The following is a 23,613-nucleotide window of genomic DNA, read 5'->3' as shown; positions in this document are numbered from 1 at the left end:
GTTTCACTTTTACATAAATCTGTCCAATTTTCCCAAAAACATTGATTGAAAAGACTGTCTTTATTCATTGTATTCTTTGGCTCCTTTGTCATAGATTAATTGACCATATAGGTTTGAGTTTATTGTTAGGCTCCCTACTCTGTTCCATTGATTTGTGTCTGTTTTTATGCCAGTACCATACTGTTTTGATTATTATAGCCTTGTAGTATAGTTTGATATCATGTAGCAGGATACCTCCAACTTTATTCTTCCTTCTCAAGATTGCTGTGGCTATTCCTTTGTGGTTCAATATAGGTTTTAGGATTGTTTGCTCCAGCTCTGTGAAAAAGGACATTGGTATTTTGATAGAAATTGCATTGAATATATAGATTGCTTATGGTATTATGGACATTTTAACCATGTTAATGCTTTCTATCCATGAACATGATACATGCTTTCATTTATTTGTATCTTGAATTTTTTTATGCAATATTTTATAATTTTCTGAGTACATGCCTTCACCTCCTTGGTTAAATTTACTTCTAGGTATTTTATTTTTTGATCAAATTGTAAATGGGTTTTCTTAATTTCTCTTCCTGGTAGTTTGTTATTGGTATATAAAAATGCAACTGATCTCTGAATATTAGTTTTGTATCCTGGTACGTTACTTGAATTACTTCAGCAGTTTCAATTGTTATTGGGTGAATTTTTTAGTTCTATGTATAGTATCATGCTATCCACAAATAATAAGAGCTTTACTTCTTTCCAATACAGATGCATTTTATTTCCTTTTCTTATCTGATTGCTGTGGCTAGGACTTTTAGTACTACACTGAGTAAGAGTGGTGAAAGTGAATATCCTTGTCATATTCCTGATCTTATGGAAAACACTTTTAGATTTCCCCATTGAATATGATGTTAGCTATGTGTTTGTCATATATGGCCTTTATTATGTCAAAGTGTGTTCCCTCTATTCCCAATTTGCTGAGAGTTTTTATTGTAAATGGATGCTGGATTTGTCAAATGCTTTTTCTGCATCTATTGGTATGACCATGTGATTTAATCCTTCACTTGGTTTATGTGATGTACCACATTAAATTAGTTGCACATATTGAATTATCCTTGGATCCCAGAAATAAATTCCATTTTTCCTGGTGTATGATCTTTTTAATGTATTTCTAAATTTGGTTTGCTAATATTTTGTGGAAGATTTTTGCATCTATGCTTATTAGGAGTATTGGTCTATAATTTTCTTTCTTAGTAATGTCTTTGTCTGGTTTTGTAATTAGTATATTCTAAATGTGATTGGGAGCTTTCTCCTCTTGAATTTTTTGGATATTTTAAGAAAGGTAGATATTAATGCTTTTTTGAATTTTTGGAAAAATTTACCTCTGAAGCCATTTGGTCCAGGAATTTTGCTTTTTGGGAGTATTTTGATTACTGCTTGATTACATTGGTAATAATAGTACTATTCAGATTTTTCTGTGTTTTTTCCCCTTGATTTCATCTCAGAAAATTATTTCTAGGAATTTATCAATTTTTTACAGATTATTCAATTTAATAACTTTAATTGTCCATTGTACTTTCTTATCTTTCAATTATATTTCATTGTTTATGCTATTACAGTTGTCCTGATTTTTCCGTCTTGCCCCCCTCCACTCAGCAACTCCCACTCCCTCAGGCAATCCCCACACCATCGTTCATGTCTATGGGTCATGCATATAAGTTCTTCAGCTACTCCATTTCCTGTACTATACTTTACATACCCATGGCTATTCTGTGACTACTCATTTGTACTTCTTAATCACCTCACCTCTTCACCCATTTCCCCACAGCCCTCTCCATCTGGCAAGCATCGAAGTGCTCTCCATATCCATGATTCTGTCTCTGTTCATCTTGTTTGCTTAGTTGTTTTTTTTAGATTCAATTGTTGATATGGATTTTTTTGCCATTTTATTGGTCATAGTTTTTACCTTCTTTTTCTTAAATAAGTCCCTCAAACATTTCATATAATAATGGTTTGGTAATAATGAACACCTTTAGTATTTTTTTGTCTGGGAAGCACTTTATCTGCCCTTCCATTCTAAATGATAGCTCTGCTGGTAGCTCTAAATGATAGCTCTAAATGAGAGCAATTTTGGCTGTAGGTCCTGCTTTTCTTGACTTTGAATATGTCTCGCTAATCCCCTCAAGCCTGCAAAGTGTCTTTTGAGAAATGAGCTGACAGTCTTATGGTAACTTCCCTGTTGTAGGGGAGGTAACTAACCTCTTTTCTCTTGCAGCTTTTAGGATTCTCTCTTTATCTTTAATCTTTGGCATTTTAATTATGATGTGACTTGGAGTGGCCTCTTCATATCAGTCTGTTTGGGACTCTCTGTGCTTCTTGGACTTGCATGTATGTTTTTCACCAAATTAAAGAAGTTTTCTTTCACTATTTTATCAAATAGATTTCTAATTTCTCACTCTTTCTCTTCTTCTGGCACCCCTAGGATGTGAATGTTGGACCTCTTGAATTTGTCTCAGAGGCTACTTATATGATCCTCATTTTTTGGCTTTTCAATTCTTTTTGTTGTTCTGATAGGTTGTTTTTTGCTTTGTTATGTTTCAAATTATTGATTTGATTCTCAGCTTCATCCACTCTACTGTTGTTTCCCTGTAAATTGTTCTTTATTTCAATAGTGTATCCTTCATTTCTGACTGGATATTTTGTATACTGTTGAGGTCCTCACTAAGTTCCTTGAGCATCCTTATAACCAGTTTTTTGAACTCTGCATCAGGTTGATTGCTTACCTCTATTTTATGTAGTCCTTTTTCTGGAGTTTTGATCTGTTATTTCATTTGTGCCATGTTTCTTTGTCTCTTCATTTTGACAGCCTCCTTGTGTTTGTTTCTATGTATTCAGTGGAGCTGCTATGACTCCCTGTTCTTGGTAGTGTGGCCTAATATAGTAAGTATCCTGTAGGTTCTAGTGTCACAGCCTCCCCTATCACCCAAGATGTGTACTTGAGGTGTGCCGTTCATGTGGACTGAGAATACACCCCTCTTGTTGTTGAGTCTTGGTTGCTGTTGGTAGGTCAATGGGAGGAATTTGCTCAGGTCAATCAGTTGCACGGACTGGTTGTGACCCCTGACCACCAACCTCTGTCCTCCCTGGAGGATCAGCTTTTCAGGGCAGTTAGTGGTGCTCTGACGTGGTCTGTAGCTGTCTGCTGGGTATGCAGGCTCTGGCATTTCCCAGGTGGTACAGGCCAGATTCAGCCCCCACCTGCATTTTTCCCAGCACCACTCTGCATGAGCTATACAGCAGTCTAAGATGGCTGCTACTTGTGCTGGTCTTGGAGGTTCTCAGGAGAAGCCAAGCTGTGAATCTAGTCTGGCTGCTGCTAGTGGTGGTCCGGGGGCCACTAAGCCAGAAGTACAGTTGCTGGGGGCTTACTGAGGCCAGCTATTGCTTGTTTGATAAGATTTAGGAAGTTGTGAAGTATGAGCCAAACCAGTCATTCATATAGAAAAGCTACTGTTAACAGCTGCAAATTGGGTGGACTAGAACCTCAGGGTATCTCCAGAGCAGGGCAAACAGTGTAAACCAGTTTGATGGAGTCTCAGATATGGCACTGGCCTGCCAGCTCTGTGGTTCTGTGGGGGGAAGGTTCAGGAACAGGCCCATGGCCTCTGTCTGCTTTTTTGTCTGGGAGAATGTTGTCCTCCAGTTCCTGCCTTGATTCTGGACACTTCAGTTCCTCCCTATATTCCATTGTTGTCTTTCAAACTGCTACCCTCATTCTGGAGCTCAGAGGGAGTGAGACTGAGTAAGTCCGTGTGTGGTTCTTTAAGAGAAATTACCTGGGACTCCAGAAGTTTCTCTCACTGACTCAGTCCTTATTGGTTTTTGCAGCCAGAAGTTATGGGGACTTATCTTCCTGACATTGGAACCCTGGGCTAGGAGGCCTGGTGTGTGGCTGGAACTCCTCTCTCTCGAGATATTCCTCCTGAATTTTTATCCACCATATGTGATGTGGGACCAGCCAGTTTTGCATGTCTGACCCTTCTACTTGTCTGGATGGTTATGGTTTCTTTGCTTCCATAGTTGTTAGGCTTCAATTCAACTTGATTTCTGATGGTTCTGAGTAATAGTTGTTCTATATTTTAGTTGTAATCTTGATGTGGTTGTGTGAGGAGGTGAGCTGTGTTTGCCTATGCTGACATCTTCAGTGAAAGTTCAGTTATCTTGTAATCATTTGTACTTATGTGGTATCAGTTGTTACTTCTTTTTCAGTTCTGATTTTACCTGGGTCTTCTCTCTTTCTTTCTTGTTGAGTCTATTAAAGATTTATTCAGTTTGTGTATCTTTCCAAAGAAATCAGCTCTTGGTTTCGTTGATCTTTTGTGTTATTTTTTATTACTATTAATTTCTGCTCTTATCTTGATTATTTCCTTTCTTCTGCATATTTTGGGCTTGGTTGTTCTTTTTCTTAGTCCTTTGTATGTTAAGTTGTTTTTTTTGAAATTTTCTTGTTTCATGAGATACGCCTGTAGTTCTTGAATTTTTGCTGTTTCCCATAAAATTTGGGTTATTGTGTTTTTATTTTCTTTTGCCTCAAGGTATGTTTAGATCTCTTCCTTGATATTATTGTTAACACATTTATTGTAGTCTCTATGTATTTGTGTGTTTTTCAGTTGTTTTCTTATAATTGATTTCTAGTTTTATACCATTGTGTTTGGAGAAGATGCTTGATGTGATTTCAATGTTCTTAAATTTATTGAACTTGTTTTCTGTTTTAACATGTGGTCTACCCTGGAATATGTTTTATTTGAACTTGAAAAGAATGTATGTTCTGTTGCTTTGGTGTGAAATGCTCTAAAAATGTCAATTATATTGATTTGATCTAATGTGTCTATCATTTAAGGTTTCTGTTTCCTTATTGATGTTCTGTCTGAATGATGTATCCACTGATGTCAATGGGTATTAACGTCCTCTACTATGATTGTGTTACTATCAATTTCTTCCTTTATGTCCATAAACATTTGCTTTATATATTTAGGTGCTCCAAGGTTGGGTGCATGAAAGTTTATAAGGATTATATCCCCTTCTCCTGTTGAATCCACTTATTATTATGCAATGTCCTTCTTTGTCTCTTATAACCTTTTTGGTAAAGCCTATTTGTCTGATGTCAGTATTGTTATCCCACCTATTTCTGTTTTCCATTTGCATAAAATATCTTCTTCCATCCCTTTACTTTCAGTCTCTGTGTTTCTTTCACTCTGAAATGGATCTCTTATTATATAAGGGTCTTGTTTTCTTCATCCATCTATCCTATGTCTTTTGATTAGAGCATTTAATTCATTTACATTATATCGATAGGTATGTAGTTATTGACATTAAATTATTTATATTTATGTTTCTTTCCTTTTTCTTCTGAAAAAAATCCTGTTAACATTTTTTATAATACTGGTTTGGTGGTGATAAACTATTTTAGCTATTTCTTGTCTGAAAAGATTTTCATCTCTCATTTAATTGTAAATGATAGCCTTGCTGAGTAGAGTAGTCTTGGTTATAGGTCCTTGCTTTTTATCCCTTTAAATATTTTGTTCCAATACTTCTGGCATGCACAGTTTTGGTTGAGAAATTAGCTGACAGGCTTATGGGAGTTGCCCTGTTGTTAACTTTCTCTTGCTGTTTTTAAAATTTTCTCTTTGTCTTGACCTTTTGCTCTTTTAATTGTGATATTTCTTGGTATGGGCCTTCTTGGGTTTATCTTGTTTGGTACTCTCTGAGCTTCCTGGACTTATATGTCTATTTCCTTCACCAGGTAAGTGAAGATTTCTCTCATGATTTCTTCAAATCTGTTTTCAATTTGTTGCTCTTTCTCTTCCCTTTTGCTGCCCATATGATGTAAACATTGTTATGCTTTATGTTGTTTCAGAGGTGCCTTAAACTATCCTCATTTTAAATACTTTTTTTTTTGTTTTTGCATTCTGATTGTACTTTCTGTTACCTGTCTTCCAAATTGCTGATTTTATCCTCTGCTTCACCTAATCTACTGTTGACTTCTTTTAGTGTGTTCTTCTTTGCAGTTATTGTATTCTTCATTTCTGAATTTTTATAAATGATTTTTACACCTTTTTTATTCTTATTAAATCTTTGTCAAAGTTCTCACTAAGTTTCTTGAGCATCCTTATAATCAATGTTTTGAACTTTGTATCTGGCAACTTGCTTCCCTTTATTTCATTCACTTCTGTTTCTGGAGTTTCCTTCTCTTCTTCCATTTGAGACATGTTTGTCTCCCCATTTGATTGTCTTTCTTTGTCTTTTTGTATATATTAAGTCAATCTTTTATGTCTTTCTGTCTTGTCAGGTAGTTTTGCATAGGAGGTGTCCTGTGGGTTTCAGTGGCAGTCTTTCTGATCATCTGAACCAGATGCTCCAGAAATGTCCCTTGTGTGTATTCTGTGTGCCAGTATTAGTTGAGCCTTGATTACTGTTGGAAAATCAATTGGTGGCATTAACCCTCAGGCTGACTGGCTGTAAGTATCAGCCATAACCACGGAGTATGAATTGTTGTGTGGGGCCTGACCTCACAGGGCAGAATTCTCCCCAGCAGGCTCTGGTGCCTGACAAGATTACCCTTTGGTCATTCCACTTGTGGAGCTAATCAGGTGGTATTCTGTTGTGTCTGAAGCAGACCACCAGGTTTGTTGGTTCTGGAACCTCTTGGGATGGGCTCCAGTGCAGACCAAAGTCAACTGCTGCCTGTGACCAGCCCAGTGCTATCTGGTAAGAGCTAAAAAGTGATACACATTTAGTAGCTTTGTGTGCTAGGGCTGGAGGGGTGTGTAAGAGGCCATACTATGACCTGAGGCTTGCTGCCACCCACACTGCTCTTGAGGCCACTCAGCAAGAGGCTCAGGGTATTCTGGGGCCTGCTCCTGCCTGCCACCTGCCCATAAGGCTTCGCCACTGAAAAAGCTTTTGGTAGTATGCAAGTTGGGTGAGGTGGGGTCTCAGGGAGTCACCAAGGTTGAGTGGGTGGTATTCAGCAGGTGAATGCAGATTATGATTTGGTTGTGTGGAAGGGAGAGCTCAACCTAAGAACAATGATGGTTTCCCCTCTAGCTTTCATCCTGATACCATATAACTCAGTGTCTTCCTGTATGTCTCCAGTCCCCTGAGCTGCTGTCTCTCTGCTGGAGCCTGGGGAGAGTCTTTGTGAGAAAGCAAATCTATTCATTAGCCCTTTAAAGGATATCTGTGTTTCCAGAGCCTTCTCTCTCACCTGGATGGACAAAGTCCCTATTGATTTTTATAGCCAGATGTTGTGGGGGCTCCTTTTCCTGGCACTGGTGCTGCAGCCTGGAGAGCCTGGGTGGGGCTGTGATGCCTTGCTCCTGAGGGGGTACTTTGGAGATATCCAACTCAATTCTAAACCACCCCATATGGGTGTGGGGCCAGACTGTTTTGCATCTTTGCCCCCTCCGACCAGTTTCCACGTGACTTCTTTACATCCTTAGTTATAGGACATCTGTTCAGCTTTTTTTTAGATGGTTCTCCAGGTTGATTCTTTTGTAATTTTGTTGTGATTTTGATGTGCTCATGGGAGGAAGCAAGCACAGTATTTACCTACTTTGCCATCTTGACAAGAACTCTTGGTTTGGGAAATTTTATAGGTAAATTTTGCTACAGTTTTAAGAAATAGATAATTCCTGTTCTTGGGAAAAAATAGGTAAAGAAATATCTAGCTTATTTTATTAGGTTAGTATAAATTTGATGACAAAATTGATTAGAGATAATACATGAAAATAAAATTATAGTACAATATTATTTAACTATAAACATACAGTCTACAAACATAGTTTCAGAATCCTTAATATAATTTTAACAACAAAATATAGAAGTTTAAAAGAAATAAAAAGAAAAAATAGGATTTATACAAGGAATGGAAGTTTAGTTCACATTCACAAAAATGTATTAATCTAATCCACACAATTTAAAGATTAAAAAAATTATACAGTAATTTCCTGCAGTTACAAAGTAAGCATCAGTCAATAAAACAGCATGTATTTATGTTAAAAATAGGTTGTAAATTAAGATGAGAAGGGGATGTTCAGAACAGAACTGTGACATAGTATTTAGTGGTAAGACTTTAGAGCATTCCTATGAAATATAGGAGCACAATAAGTAATTTTGCACTAATATTGTGTTAGAGAAAGATTATTAATAAATCTATATTAACATTTTAGTTTTATAATAGATAAAACAAAGCAAAACAGAAGGATTAGAATAGAATAGATAAAGCAAAATAAAGGCTTGAGATTTAATTTAAACCCAATCAAAACAACAAATTATGTATCTGCAGAAAATTTGGGAAACAGGAATTTTCATACAATGCCAGTGATAGTGTTAATTGTAGAGCACCATGGCATTATCTATTACAGTTGAAAATGCATCTATACTTTGATTCAAGTATCCCATTTCTAGATATATCTCCTAGAAAATTCTAGGTTATGTAACTGTACAAATGACAACATTATTTATAAAAGGAACAGACTCCCCTCAAATTCTCATCATAAGAGAAATGGACAAATAAATTGTTTATTCAGGATATAGTATAGCAAAGTAAATGAAAAATATAAATGTATATGAATGGATTTCAAAATACCTCAAGTGGAGTCAAAGCAGAAGCAAATTGTAAAATGTTACATAGAATAAAATAACATTTGTGTAAATTTAAAAAACACTATGTACCAGAGGCATGGAAACAGGGAATAGACTGGCAGAGACCAGAGTGGAGAGGGGTGAGGGATAAGGGAAGAAAGAAGGGGAAGGGGCTAGTTGAGGAACTAGTCCCTTGGACATGGACAACAGGATGGGGACTGACTGTGGGAGTGGAGGGTGGGCTGGGTGGAGGGAGCAAAGGGGGAGAATTGGGACAACTGTCATAGAACAACAATAAAATATTCTTAAAAACACTATGTATGTATTTATTGTTTTCAAATACATATTAGTTAAAAATACATAAAAATATGGACTGCATACTTAAACACATATTGGCTAGTGATCTATGCTGTGGATAGAGAGGGCAGCATAGGCCCGGGGAGGGGTTCAGAGAAGAGGTCACTTTTATCTGTAGTGTTTTTGATCTTTTACAAAAACAGATCTGAATCAAATATGATACAACATTAATATTAACTCTGAGTAGTGGGTACATATATATTTGTTGTGTTAGCTTTGGTGATATTTTGGAAATTTTTTTTCAAAGAATTACAAAGAAGACACACTTGGTCAAGCACTTTAAAAAATACATCATTTTCTACTAGTCTACTTCCCATCAGTTTCAGTACAGGTTAGCATCTGGGTCTTTAAAAGCCAGAACTGCAGCTCTAAGTCATTTAGAAACAATGATTAGATTTACACATTTAACATTCATTACTGGTTTCCCCAAACCAGTACCCTGTTATCGTCACTGGAATGTGGCTCCAGTTATCATCTAAATGCCATCTCTTCTCCAGCTGCATGTACCTCAGCACGCTTTTTCCAATAATCCTATAATCCAGGATTATCAGAACAAAGTTGTTTCTTTATAGAAGCACACATCACAGGAACTGTAAAAAGCTTACTCTGAGTGACTCAAAACAAAGTTAGAAAAGATCACTTGGGTGTTCTGAAAAGGAAAATAATTTTTATTGATTGCTCAGTGCAGTTGTTCAAATTTCCTTGGAGGCCAAAAAATGACATATCATAACACTAAGAAATTTAGCACGTATGAGGTGGTTTGAAAGCATGAAGCAGCTTTGAAGTGAAATAGATCAGTGTTGTCTTATTTTATATAATTTTTTTCTTGGCTATAATTTATAAAATTCCAGAGTCTGAACAATTCTTCCCTTTTCTTCTAAATATACCCCTGTGTGACAGAGTTTCATAAGAGAAAGGGTTATTCCTGCACCAAGAGCTAGAACTCTCCCAATCTGGAAGAAAGGATGGGACTTCTTTTTGTCAATTTTATTCCAATATCTGATCAGTTAGTTTCTGAAGGGTGGTTTCTATCTCTGTCTCAACTAATTTTTTACAGGTTGTTTAGTATGTGCAAAGCACTGCACATTAGTATAGAGGTTAAAACCTCTTTTTCTGCATTTCAGACATAAAAATGATTACTGCATGTTGGGCAAAAGTAGGTTTACAGTTGTGAGTACATGAAATATAGAGTGTATTCTTGTATTAATCATTATTTATTAATTATTGCATTATTTATTACAAACAACTATACTCCTACTTTTGCCCACCCCATATTTTGTAAAGAATTAGTTTTGGGGGTTTTGGCAATAAAGAGAACATAGGAAAGCAGCAGAACTTCAAAGTCCTGACTCTTCAATAGTGAATACATTCTTTAATTCACCTTAATGAAATGGTACAAAAAATGTAGCAAATAAAGTTAACATTTACTTTTTTTATATGTATTTTATTGGAATATTTCCCAAATTTCCTTGTGCTTAAAGTCATAGAATTAGATGGGAAGAAGGTTTGCAGAGTCCCATCAGATTTCTAAGTGCAATCTGGGGACTTTTAAAATCATTTACCATTTTATTCTCTCATAAAGCTTTATAAAGGAAGCCTCCATCCCGTTGTAAGGAACAAAGGGAATAATGGAGCATCAGGGATTGTTGCCTGAGCAAGGCAGAATTTGACCTTGTTTTTTTTTAAGCCAACACTTAGCCTTCACTGATATTTCATAACAGTGAAGCCCTAAGTTTTATGTTAGGAAAAGACCTTCAGGTCTGTGCCACCTGGGGCTCCATCTGTTCACTTCCCATTATGATGAGACACCATGGCCCTTCTTCCTGTGCTAAGCTAAACAAAAGGTATTTCTCCAATCACCAACTATAGAAAAAAACCGAGTCACATTAAAAAAGAGAAGCCCACCCAGCTGAAAGCTGCAATAAGTATTTGTGATTCCCACTATTGTAAGCCAACATTTACGTCCATTCACATGCAGTCCATTTGTGCTGGGCCTCTTTTTCCGGAAGGCCAGAAGCCTCATGAATGGTGAGGGCACAAACCCCAGGCTATATTCTTGTTTTGGAACCTTTATGGATTTCATTCAACCTGATAGTGCTTTTGGAAATTTCTTTATGGTTTAAGTTTCCTGAGGTTTTGATAAAGATAAACTATATGAAGGGCTATATTCACACAGGAGATTTTTCTTTCAAAGAAGAATTTCAAAGCCATTATGTAGGAGAAAGAAAGAGAAATGTCTGCATAGACTCAGTTAAACATACAGTAGAAAGTGTTACACTATCATTCCAGACCCAAGCACATCACTCTCTGTTGCCTTTTGGAGCCTAGAGAAACTCTGCCCTTGTTAAGCACGGAGAAAGAATGGCATCTTCAGTGGGCTGAATTGTGTTCTCCCAAAATTCTTGACTACACAGGAACTCAGAATGTGACCATTTTTGGAAATATGATCTTTGGCAGATAAGAATTAGTTAAGGATCTTGAGATAAATTATTCTTATTTTTCTTTATTTTTATATTATGTTTCCATTACCATTTAACCCACTAATAACCTCCTCACTGCAATCACCACACTGCTGTCCATGTCTATGAGTCTTCTTTTTTCTTTTTGCATGACTGCTGTACTCCCTAACCTCCATTGCTCCCACCAGCTGTCATTCTGCTCTCTATCTATAAGGCTAGCTCTATTTTGATTGTCATTTCAGCTTGTTTATTAGATTCCACATATGAGAAATCACATGGTACTTGTCTTTCTCTGACTAGCTTATTTGTTAGCATAATGTTCTCCAGGTCCATCCATACTATTGCAAAATGTAAAATTTCCTTCTTTTTTTATGGCTGAGTAGAATTCTATTGTGTAAATGTTCCATAATTGTTTTATCCACTCATCTATTGATAGGCACTTGGGCTGCTTCCATATCTTGGCAATTGTAAATAACACTGCAATGAACATAGGGGTGCTCATGTTCTTTTGAATCAAGGTTTTGGGTTTCTTCAGATATGTTCCCAGAAGTGGGATCGCTGGGTCAAAAAGCACATCTATTTTTAATTTTTTGATATATATCCATACTGCTTTCCACGGTGGTTGCACCAGTCTGCATTCCCACAAAAGGGGAATGCAGTTTGCAAAAGGGTTCCCCTTTCTGCACATCCTTGCTAGCACTTGTTTGTTGATTTATTGATGATAGCCTTTCTGACTGGTGTGGGGTGATATCTCATTGTAATTTTAATTTGCATTTCTCTAATGATTAGTGATGCTTAACATCTTTTCATATGTTTATTGGCCATCTGTATATCCTCTTTGGAAAAGTGTCTATTCAGGTCCTTTGCCCATTTTTTAATTGGGTTGTCCCATTGACAGACAATTCCTTCAAAAAGAATGTAGTACCCAGGAATAAAGATAACCCAGAATGTAAAAGACCTATACTCAGAAAATCATAAGACACTGAAAAAAGAAATTGAAGAAGATACAAATAAATAGAAACATATACTGTGTTCATGGACAGGAAGAATTAACATCATTAAAACCTCCATGCTACCCAAAGTAATCTATAGATTCAATGCAATTACTATCAAGATTCCAATGACATATTTCATAGAACTAGAACAAATATTTCAAAAATGTATATGGAACCACAAAAGGCCATGCATAGCAACAGCAATCCTGAGAAAGGGCTAAGGACAAAATGCTACCTAATATCAAACTATACTTACTGTAAGACCATAGTAGTCCAAACAGCATGGTGCTGGCATAGAAACAGATGCATAGATCAATGGAACAGAATAGAAAGCCCAGAAATAAACCCACACATTTATAGTCTATTAGTATTTGACAGAGGAAGCAAGCACATACGATGGGCTAAAGAGAGGTTATTCAATAAATAGTGTTGGGAAAATTGGATAGATACATGCAGAGAAATGAAACTAGACCACCTTCTCAAACCACATACAAGAATAAATTCAAAATGGATTAAAGACTAAAATGCTAGAGCCAAAACCATAAAAATTATAGATGAAAACATAGGTAGCAATATCTCAGACATTGCTCATAGGAATATTTTATCAGATATATCTCCCTAGTCAAGGGAAACAAAGGAAAAAATAAACAAATGGGAATATATCAAACTAAAAAGTTTCTGCACAGAAACATCAACAAAAATAATAGACAACCCACAGAGTAGGAGAACATATTTGCCAATATGTCTGATATGGGGTTAATAACCAAAATTTAGTAAAGGACTTACAAGACTCAACACCAAAAAATGACTCATTAAAAAAAAGAAATTATTCTGAATTAGAGAGAAGGCATGGTGAGACATAGAGAAGGCTGTAGGAAGGTGGAGGCTGAGATCGGAGTGCTGCTTCCACAAGCCCAGGAGCGCCAAGGACTGGTGCACCCACCTGAAACTGAGAGGAAGAGGCATGGGGCAGTTTCTCCCTCAGAGACTCCAGAAGGAAGCAGCCTCTTGATTTTGGACTTCTGGCCTCCTGAAATGAGAAAGAGAAAAATTTTCTTTTTTAAAACCACCCAATCTGTGGCAATGTATTATGGTAGCCTTAGGGGGAAAAATAACATCTCACAGATCTGGTCTTCTAAGGAAACATCCCTACACCACCATCCCTTTTTGGGGGATATTCTATTTCTCTGTTCTGTGATATATTAGGTTAGCATATAACAATACAGAAAACCTTTACTTATCTTAATTCTTTAGAGATACAGTCACAAAATGTAAAAGGGTAGTAGGGAGATGCTATTTGAGCACATTTTTTCTTTGATTCATCAACCATTTAGTGCCATAGGATCGAGAAAGATCTTTCCAGTGCTGCCTATCAGTGCAATTGGGTAATGGTTGTTCTGTTGACACACACACACAAACACACACACAGAATAAAATAGACAGTGATCTTAAAGAACTACATGGAGTGTAGACAACACTCAATAAAATAACTTATGATTGGTGTTGGCGTTGCTATTGTCCATTAGCCATTCAATCACCTAATAAATATTGAATATCTACTCTGTGCCAATTGTTGCATATAGAATAGTTCTCTTGATGAACTGATTTTCTAGAGAGGAAATGTAACAACCAGAATAGTGGTCCCCCAAACATATGCATGCCCTAATCCCTCTAACCTGTGGCCATTAGATTACATGACAAAGGGGAATTGACTTTGCTGATGGAATTAAGATTGCCAATTAGCTGACCGTCAGAAAGGGAGATTATCCTGGACTATTCATTGGCCCAATGTATTCCTTAAAAGTGAAGGAGGAACCAATCGACAAAAGACAAATACCATATAAACAAACATGTAAGTGGAATCTAATGAACAAAACAAACTAATGAGCAAAATAGAATCAGGGGCATGGAAAAATGAAATAGACTGACAGCTGTAGGAGGGGAGAGAGGGAATGGAGACTGGTTGAAAGAAGGTAAAGGGATTAGTCAAATAATATATATGCATTACCCATGGACCTGAACAATGGTGTGGATATTGACTATGGGAATGGGGATTGGACTAGGGGGAGAGGGCAAAGGGAGAAAAATTGGGACAGCTATAATAGCATAACCAATAAAAATGAAAACAAAAAATGGAGGAGGGAAGCAAAGGAAGTGAATCAGTGAGAAAAACCTTGCGTTTCCAGCCTTGGATGATGTGGGTATTCTTTGATTCTCAGTTCACCAAGGAATTATAGAAGTAAACAAATGAGTTCACCTTTCTCCACATGCTTGCCAGCACTTGTTTGTTGATTTATTGATGATAGCCATTCTAACAGGTGTGAGGTGATATCTCATTGTGGTTTTAATTTGTATTTCTCTGATGATTAGTAATGTTGAACATCTTTTGATATATCTGTTGGCCATCTGTATGTCCTCTTTGGAGAAGTGTCCATTCAAGTTCTTTGCCCACTTTTTAACTGGGTTGTTGGTTTTTACTGGTGTTGAGTTTTAAGTACTTTATAAATTTTGGATATTAACCCCTTATCAGATGTATTGGCAAATATATTCTCCCATTCCATGGATTTTCTTTTTATTTTGTTGACGGTCTCCTTTGTTGTGTAAAAACTTTTTTCTTTGATGTAGTCCAATTTGTTTTTTCTTTTTTTTCTCTTGTTGGGGGAGATATATCTGACAAAATATTCCTATGAGCAATGTTCAATATTTTGCTGCCTATGTTTTCTGTGTTTTTTTTTAATGGTTTTGGGTCTAACATTTTACTAATTTTTTTTAGATTTTATTTATTTATTTTTAAAGAAGGAAGGGAGAGAGAAAGAGAGAGAGAAACATCAATGTGTGGTTGCTGGGGGTCATGGCCTGCAACCCAGATGTGTACCCTGACTGGGAATTGAACCTGTGACACTTTGGTTCACAGCCAGTGCTCAATCCACTGAGCTACGTGAGCCAGGGCCTTGGGTCTAACATTTTGGTCTTTAATTTTGAATTTATTATTGTGTGTGGTGTAAGAAGGTGGTCTAGTTTCATTTTTATTCACGTATCTGTCCAATTTTCCCAACATTATTTATTGAATAACCTATCTTTAGCCCATTGTATATACTTCCTTTCTCTGTCAAATACTAATTGTCTATAGAGGTGTGGGTTTATTTCTGGGCTCTCTATTCTGTTCCATTGATTCATGTGTCTGTTTTTATGCCAGTACCAGGCTGTTTGGATTACTATGACCTTAGGGTATAGTTTGATATTAGGTAGCATGATTCCTCCAACTTTGTACTTCTTTCTCAGGATGGCTGTTGCTATGCATGGCCCATTTTGTGGTTCCATATAGATTTTTGAAATATTTGTTCTAGTTCTATGAAATATGTCATTGGAATCTTGATAGTAATTGCATTGAATCTATAGCTTGCATTGTTGGTGGGAAGGCAGACTGCTGCAGCCACTGTGGAAAACAATATAAAGATACTTCATAAAACTAGAAATGAAACTGCCTTTTAACCTAGCCATCCCACCTCTGGGAATATGTCTAAAGGAATCTAAGACACTAATTCAAAAGAACAGAAGCACCCCTATATTCACTGCCACATTATTTACAAGCACCAAGATATGGAAGCAGCCCAAGTGTCCATCAAGACATGAGAAGATGAAATAACTATGGGACATTTACACAATGGAATACTACTCAGCCATAAAAAGGTAGAAAGATTTACCATTTGTGACAATAATGATGGACCTGGAGGACATTATGCTAAGTGAAATAAGCCATTTGGAGAAAGGCAAACACTATATGATTTCACTCACATGTGGAATCTAATGAACAAACTGAACTGACAAAATAGAGACAGTCTCATGGATAGAGAACAGATGACAGCTAAGGGGTGGGGGAACATAGAGGGTGGAGGAATTTTTCAAAAAAAGAAAAGGTCTCATGGATGACGTTGTGGTGATTGTGGGTGGGAGGGGGTATAAGGGAACTAAATAGTAATGGAAAAACACACACATGCACACATAAAGATAGCACCTAATGGAAAAATAAAGTAAAATAATGTTTCAATTTGATTATTCTTTTAAAAAAAGTGAATCCCTTAGAGTTCAGGCAATTTATTAAATAGGAACTATGATATTCTTCAGAAGACTATCTTTTATTTACCCTGTCTGTGAGGGAGGTGACTCTAGACAATGATGAGTGAGGTAATTTGCATTTTAATTTAGAATTTACTATTCCTCTTCTTCTTAATGTGCTGTCCTCACTCTTTTTCTATTTATCAAAAGCACATCTAATCTCTTTCTTAGCTTCTTCATCTGTAGAGTTAGGATAATAACTGGCATTATCACAGAATTGTTATAAAGATCAATAAAGTGATACATTAAAGTGCTGAGAACAGCACCCGGGATGTGTCATGATTGTCACCATGACCCTGCAATGTCCAGCTCAGTCCCCTTTTACTCCAGCTAGCTTTCTGAGCATCCTTGTGGGCAGTAACATTTCTCCACCTCCACTCGTACGGTATGTATTATTCATGCTTATTTGGGATGGGCTTGTCAGTCATTTTTATCATGTGCACAGTATTTCATTCAACATACATTAATTGAGCACCCACCATGAGCTAAACACTGTGCCAGTCCTAGTGCACAAATCAGGTGGTCCCTTTTCTCGTAGAGTTTGCCACTTAGTGGCTTAATTTACTTCTGTACAAAGTACACTAATAGTAATCTTACCTATAAGCAATAGCCTACTATTGCTTATGCAAATAGATTTTCTCGGTGCAGTCTAGGTTGTAGAAGGGGACAGGTCAGAAAATGGTAGATTTTTGTTTGTGGTCCCAATAGTTAGGCCTTTTATAACTACATCACCTGATGACAGTTGTTTTCCTCATTTCCTGTTGGGACATCCTGCTTATCTGTGGTGAGGGAAATCATGAGCTTCCTGATGTTTCTTGGGTGAAGACTCTAGAAGCAAACACTCAGCGACTTGTGTATTTCATCTCCATCTCCAGCTCCTGCCCCAGGGACTTCCACTTTGGGACGTCACCCTTGTTCTAATGTTATGTAGCCATGTATGTGGTAGTTCAATATCTTGAGCACTTGACTGGCCGTTCCCTGATCTAGACAAATGAACCCACCTCTGACTTGGGCTCATCACAAATATTTATTTCTGCTGTAAGCAGGCTTTGCTATCATTAGAACTGTTTTGGTGGGGCATGGAGAGGATTTATTAGTTTGTAAAAGGACCTTAGCTCCTCCAAATAATTTTCTGTGAAGTTTCCCATTGCAAAGGCCATGTGTGTAGACTTAACAACCACTTTTTTGGGGGGGGAATTTTCTGTAAGGCTTGGCTCAACGTTACTTCAGATGCTCTTTGCACCTTACCACTCTTTCCCTTTCAGCAGGATTACCTGCTTTCTTATTGTGCTACTACTTACCTGATTGTACTAAACTTTCACTTTTTCAGTTTGCTCAGAGTTAAAAAAAAATATCTCCTTGACCATGGATGGGGACCTACAGGATCTATTGTCTAATTTACTCCATGCTTATCTCTTAGTTCTCTCCCCACTGCTCACTGAGTTCCAGTCCTGCTGCCTTCTCTGACAGTTTCACCAGCAGAAGCTTTTCCAGGCCTTAAGGCCTTAAGGCCTTTTCCACTGGCCTTTGCCTATGTCCACAATATGCTTTCTGCATCCCCTCTCATCCCTGATGCATCAGATTCCCTGACTCGATCATATCAAACAGCCTTTTCTCAGTTACAAAACCTTGACTGTCTCTCTGATAGCACTTATTATGATCTTTATTTGATGAATGTGTTTGCCTCTCCAATACTATCAGGTAGTTCCATAATGATGGGGACTTCACGTTTTCTGATATATTCCCAACATAGTACATGGCACATGGAAAGCAATCAAGAACATGTGATGCTGTTGACAGATAGAAAATATGAATGTGGATCAAACATTTCTACTAATATATGGTTATCAGCTGTGCTACGTGCTATAATGGAAACATCTTAGAGCTTTGAGGACATATAACAGGGAGTTAGGGATGGCTTCCCTGACAAAGCAATGTTTATTCTGACATCTGAAGAATAAGTACTATGTACCATGGTAAAAGCAGAGAGCATTTTCCAAGTGAGAGGAAAGTGCACACACTCAGGTTCTAGGATAGAGGAGAGCATGATGCATTTAAGGACCTAACAGAAGCCCAGTGTGCTGAAGTTCAGGGCACCAGCCGAAGACAGACAGCAAAGAATAAAAACAGACTGTGCAAATAACTTCTCTCCTAGAAGATTACTAACCTTCTTGATGGGGGCTGAATTGTGGGAGGTGAGGATGGGGTGGGCAATGTTTGTTTGCTTGTATCTCCAGTACAATAGCTCACAGTTAGAAGGAGGTCAATTAATGACATTAACAATAAGGGGCTTGGGGTTCAATAATTACACAGCATGGAAAATAGCTGTGTCTGTAAGGGAGTCTGATTCCCATAATTGTTGGTGAACAGAGTCATCAGTTGTACCTAGAACTCCTTATGCTATCAGCAAACCTTCATCATCACATTTTCTTCCTTATCATCTTAAGAGTCTCAACTTTAAGAAGATGTTCTTATACAAAAGACTAAATGGGATAATATGGCTAATAAGTGAATGTCATGAAAATTAGGTTTTGTTTTACAGTGTAGAAGAATATCTATTATTCAGTTTTTTAGAGGCAAAATGAAACTTGTGCTTTGGTTAAAGAAAAATATTCCAACTACTACCAACAACAACCTTTCTCTCAAAATCTCATTTATTTCTGTTTTTTTAAAAGTATCTCAAACAATCAAATAAAGTTGTTTAAAATGAAGCATAGTGGAAATGAATTGCTTTCCTCTCAAGTCATACTTTGCATTTTATTTGCAAGATTGCATCTCTTTGAATATATTCTTGGTTAGCTAAATATTAAGGAAGAACGGGGAAATCCAAATGATTTAGGTACCAAGAGTTAGTAGGAACATGCAATTGATTTATTATTTGAGTAATAGTAAAGCTAAAACATTTTGTAAGAATTTTTGCTCTAAAAGCCACTCTTTAGTGATTTGAAAGCAGAAGGTATTAAAATCCACTAAGTAAAGGATTATTACACATTTATTTTAAAACTTTTTTCACTTGGTCATTGCTATGAAGGTCAAATTAACTATAGTCAAGAGATGCATTCTAACAAGGCAAAATGAAATTGCACACTCCTATTGCCATGTTTAATTTGTACTTTACACCTTCACATTCAATATGATGAAATGTTATTAAACTGTGAAGCTGGCATTAATGAGGTCACCAGGTTCATACAAAGCTTTTGTGTGGCATTATTGACCTGACTGACTCCAAAAATTATATTCTGAGTAATATTTTAAATGAAAGTGGATAGAAATGTCCTCATTTTTCATCTTGAACATGGAGTTTCAGGGGTTTAAAAGAGTCCTTTATCCCATTTCCATTTCAAACAAACTTTCTTTTTTCTTTAATAACATTCCACCAAATGCTCATAAGAATTTTTAAATAGAGATTTAAAGTTACAGTTTATTTTGTAGTGTTATTTTATTATAGAGTTTGTATTTTTAAAATTTCTGTTAATGATCAGAGAGTAGTTAATATAAATTACAAAACTCTCATTCAAATTCTACTAATAACTAATGACAATTACTGATATCTAAACTTGGATTAATGTCAAATAGAAAAGATTGACAAATAATACTTTTATTATAAACTTGATTTCCTGACCTATTAATTATTTTCCTCCCCTGTATTCCTTTTTCATTTAAATATGACAATCTTTGGCATATAAATCTTGGTAGCGTAGAGTATATTATTCAACCTCCAAAGCATGCTAAAATACTGTTGCGCGTGGGTCACCGGCCAGCAGTGACCACGGAACGCTGTGGATGGCTCGACAATAAATACGCGAGAAATAACAACATGCACAGAGACAAACCAGTTTCTGTGGGGAAGTAGGGACAGAATGGCCACCCCCCCTAGTGGGGAGCGCGCTGATTTACCGTCCATACCTGCTTTTATTAGGCTCATTTTGCATAATAATTCAGGTAAAGTACAGTACTCATATAGAAAACAAAGAACTCTGCCGGTCTATTGAGTTGGGGGTCAAAGAGCTGTAAGGCTGAGGAACAAACTAGCTTCCTCCTAAGACCCTTCTCATTCAACTGAGAGCATTCTTGAACCAAGAAGGTTTCACAGTAATTTACATGTTCTTTCTTAGGCCTGATCACCCCGGGAAATCCGCACTTCCCAGTACCGAGCTGTACTTCCCCGTCCTTGTTTCAGGCTTAGGTGGAGCGCGGGAACTAAGGCCACCGAGAGATAAGGAGATTTTCTTCCGGACGCTGAGAACTCAGACTTTGTCAAAGCCGAGGAGTGAGGGTCCATCACCCCCCTTTTGCTGCAGCCCCCCAAGTCCTTCTTTTGGGGGGCCTCCCAAAGTGATCGTGCCTGGCTTGGGTTGTTCCCCCCGTGGGGAATCTTACCCGTCTTTGGCTAACCGACCAAGCTTTTGGGGGTTCAGTAGCAGAAACAGCATTTCTGCCAGGAAGACAAGCTTTTATCTCCTTGCCGGCTTACGGTTCCAAGGGCGTTCCCTTAGCCTTAGCCTAGGCGGGGATCTCAGTTTCTGATACCAGTCAGGGAGGTTCCCAACAAAATACTAAAAAAATAAATCTGTTTATTAAGTACAATGATAGGCCAAGATTGATTCAAATCATATGTATGTAAGTCCTAATAATTTTCTTGCTCAGGAGATTATCTTTTTTTTTTTTTTAATTTACTTAATAGAGAGAGGGGAAGGGAGGGAGAAAGAGAGGTAGAGAAACATCAATATGTGGTTGCCTCCCATGCACCCCCTCCTGGGGATCTGACTCACAACCCAGGCATGTTCCCTGACTGGGACTCAAACTGGAGACCCTTTGGTTTACAGGCTAACACTCAGTCCCCTGAGCTACCTCAGCCAGGGCTCAGGAGACTGTCTTAATACTAGCTGAACTCTAAGACCAAATGGCAGTATTTATGACTGACTTAGAAAAATGGCTTTTATAACTGGAGAGCAAGATCAATGCTCTTCAATGAACTAAATATCACAGATGTACAGAGTGGCTGACACAGGATAAGTGCCCAATAGTTAATTAGCTTTCTCATTTTGCTAGAGCAGTGTTCCTCAACAGTTAGTCCCTAGATTAGTAGCATTAGCATTATCTGAGAACTTGTTAGAAATGCAGATTCCCAGGCCCCACCCCACAGGTACTGAATCAGATTCTCTGGGGCTGAGTTCTAGCAATCAGAGTTTTAACAAGCCCTTCAGATTGTATGCTCAAGTTTGAGAATCTCTGCTCTGGAAGTCTAAATGTGTTGAACTTTCACTAATTTTCCCTTAGGAAAATCACTTAGGAAAAATGAACCTTAATTCTGCTCATTTTCTTACTTTCTTAACAGAGCTTACATTTGTTGAGTTCTTCACAATAAGCTAATCTTCAGATTATCTCATTTAGTCATTATTACAATATGCTATTATTTTGGTCATTTTAGACTTGGAAAACTGGAACTTGAAGTTAAATAAGTCGCTAAAGGTCACATAGCTAATAAAGAGCTTGGTTTCAAGTCGAAGTGATCTGATATTAGTTCTTCACCATTGTGTTATAAAGTTCTTAGCTATTGAATGATTGTGGCTTGCTGAAGCTAATAATGAAACTTGTGCTGACAAATCTATTACATTCCCCCTTATACTCTGATCTTTCTAACTATAATCTAAAATGGACAACTGCATTCTGGTACTGCATTAGTTTTTTAAATATATTTTAAATTTTTTTCAGTTATAGTTGACATATTATAGTACATTGGTTTCAGGTGTACAATATAGAGATTAGACGTTTATATAACTTACAAATAAGCTAATTCCAATAAGTACAATACCTATCTGACACCATGCATAGTTATTAAAATATTATTGATTATATTCCCTACACTGTACTTTACATCCATGTGACTGGTTTTATAACTGGCAATTTGTACATCTTAATCCTTTCACCTTTTTCATCCATCCCCAACCTCTCTCCCTCTGGGAAACATCAAAATGTTTTCTGTTATCTAAGAGTTTCTGTTTTGTTTGTCCATTTATTTTGTGTTTTAGATTCCTTAGTTTCCATTTGTACTAGCCATTATAGTTCAACTGGACATGCCTCCAAAGGTTGGAGCTGGTAATAACCTTAAAAATGTATGAGTCAACAGTTTCACTTTGGCTCTGTGCTCAGAACAAATGTACATAGAATACAGATATTTTATTTCTTGGAAATCAGCAGCACATGCTGACTCAGAAGGTCAGTAGAAGACAAAGCAGAGAGGATAAAACAGCAATTCAGGGAAACTGGGGACTTGGACATAGGGGCCGATGATAGAATGAACAATGCCGACACACGCTCCAGGGAGTGAGTACCAAGCACAGTGCTCTCGTTAGATGGGGAGAATTCACTGCTGGAGTGTCTTGTTGCAAAGTCCCGATGAGCCATGTCAGCAAGCATTCTGATCACCAGACCCCGATTTTTATTTAATGTCTCAAATGTGAGAAAACTATGGAATGAGAGGCTTCAGCTGATAGAGTGCCCTCAGGAAAACAGAATAGGTGATTGCAAGGTTAGTGCTGCCAGAGGAACAGTCTCTGCTGTTCATGTGTCTTTCCTTCACATCCCTCACCCTTCATGTTTCAGAATCAACTCTTCTCAACTTATTTATGTGTCCTTGGAATTTCTGTGTAATGCTGAATTTGTCCTCTGTTTGTCACTTGTCAATGACTGGCGATGATGTTGGAATTCAGATGGGGAAAACTATCCTATTATGTTTGGGGGCACTTCAGGTCTGCAGTAAGTGGCGGAGTTGGGCTATTATCAGACTGTAATGAAGCTATCCTCTGCCATCAGCTCCTCGGCTTGTGGAACCTCAGCAGAGATCCCTAGTAGGTCAACTCTTCAATTGCACATTTCAAGCACAGGACCTACAGGGCACACAAAAAGGCTTTGAACAATTGACTAATCTTCTTTTTAATGTTATGTTTTCCCCAGGATAACACCTAATTGCTTTGTAAATGGTCCTGGTTTTTGCCTTTAACAATCTTCCATGAAAGGTAATTACAGATTTTTAAAAAATGTGTCTAATACTT

The 23,613-nt window shown here is 37.3% G+C and overlaps 1 pseudogene; it reads right to left on the bottom strand.

Moving 5' to 3' along the window:
* LOC123823972 overlaps nt 1-22,966 on the bottom strand; it is a 102,569-nt pseudogene extending 79,603 nt beyond the window's left edge.
* Nucleotides 22,967-23,613: the final 647 nt, after the last annotated feature.

This window comes from Phyllostomus hastatus, unplaced genomic scaffold (genome assembly GCF_019186645.2).
Source record: "Phyllostomus hastatus isolate PE091 unplaced genomic scaffold, TTU_PhHast_1.1 phas_contig_524, whole genome shotgun sequence".
Taxonomy (NCBI): Eukaryota; Metazoa; Chordata; class Mammalia; order Chiroptera; family Phyllostomidae; genus Phyllostomus; species Phyllostomus hastatus.
The sequence above is the reverse complement of the archived record's forward strand: the minus strand, read 5'-3'. Positions and strand labels throughout refer to the sequence as shown.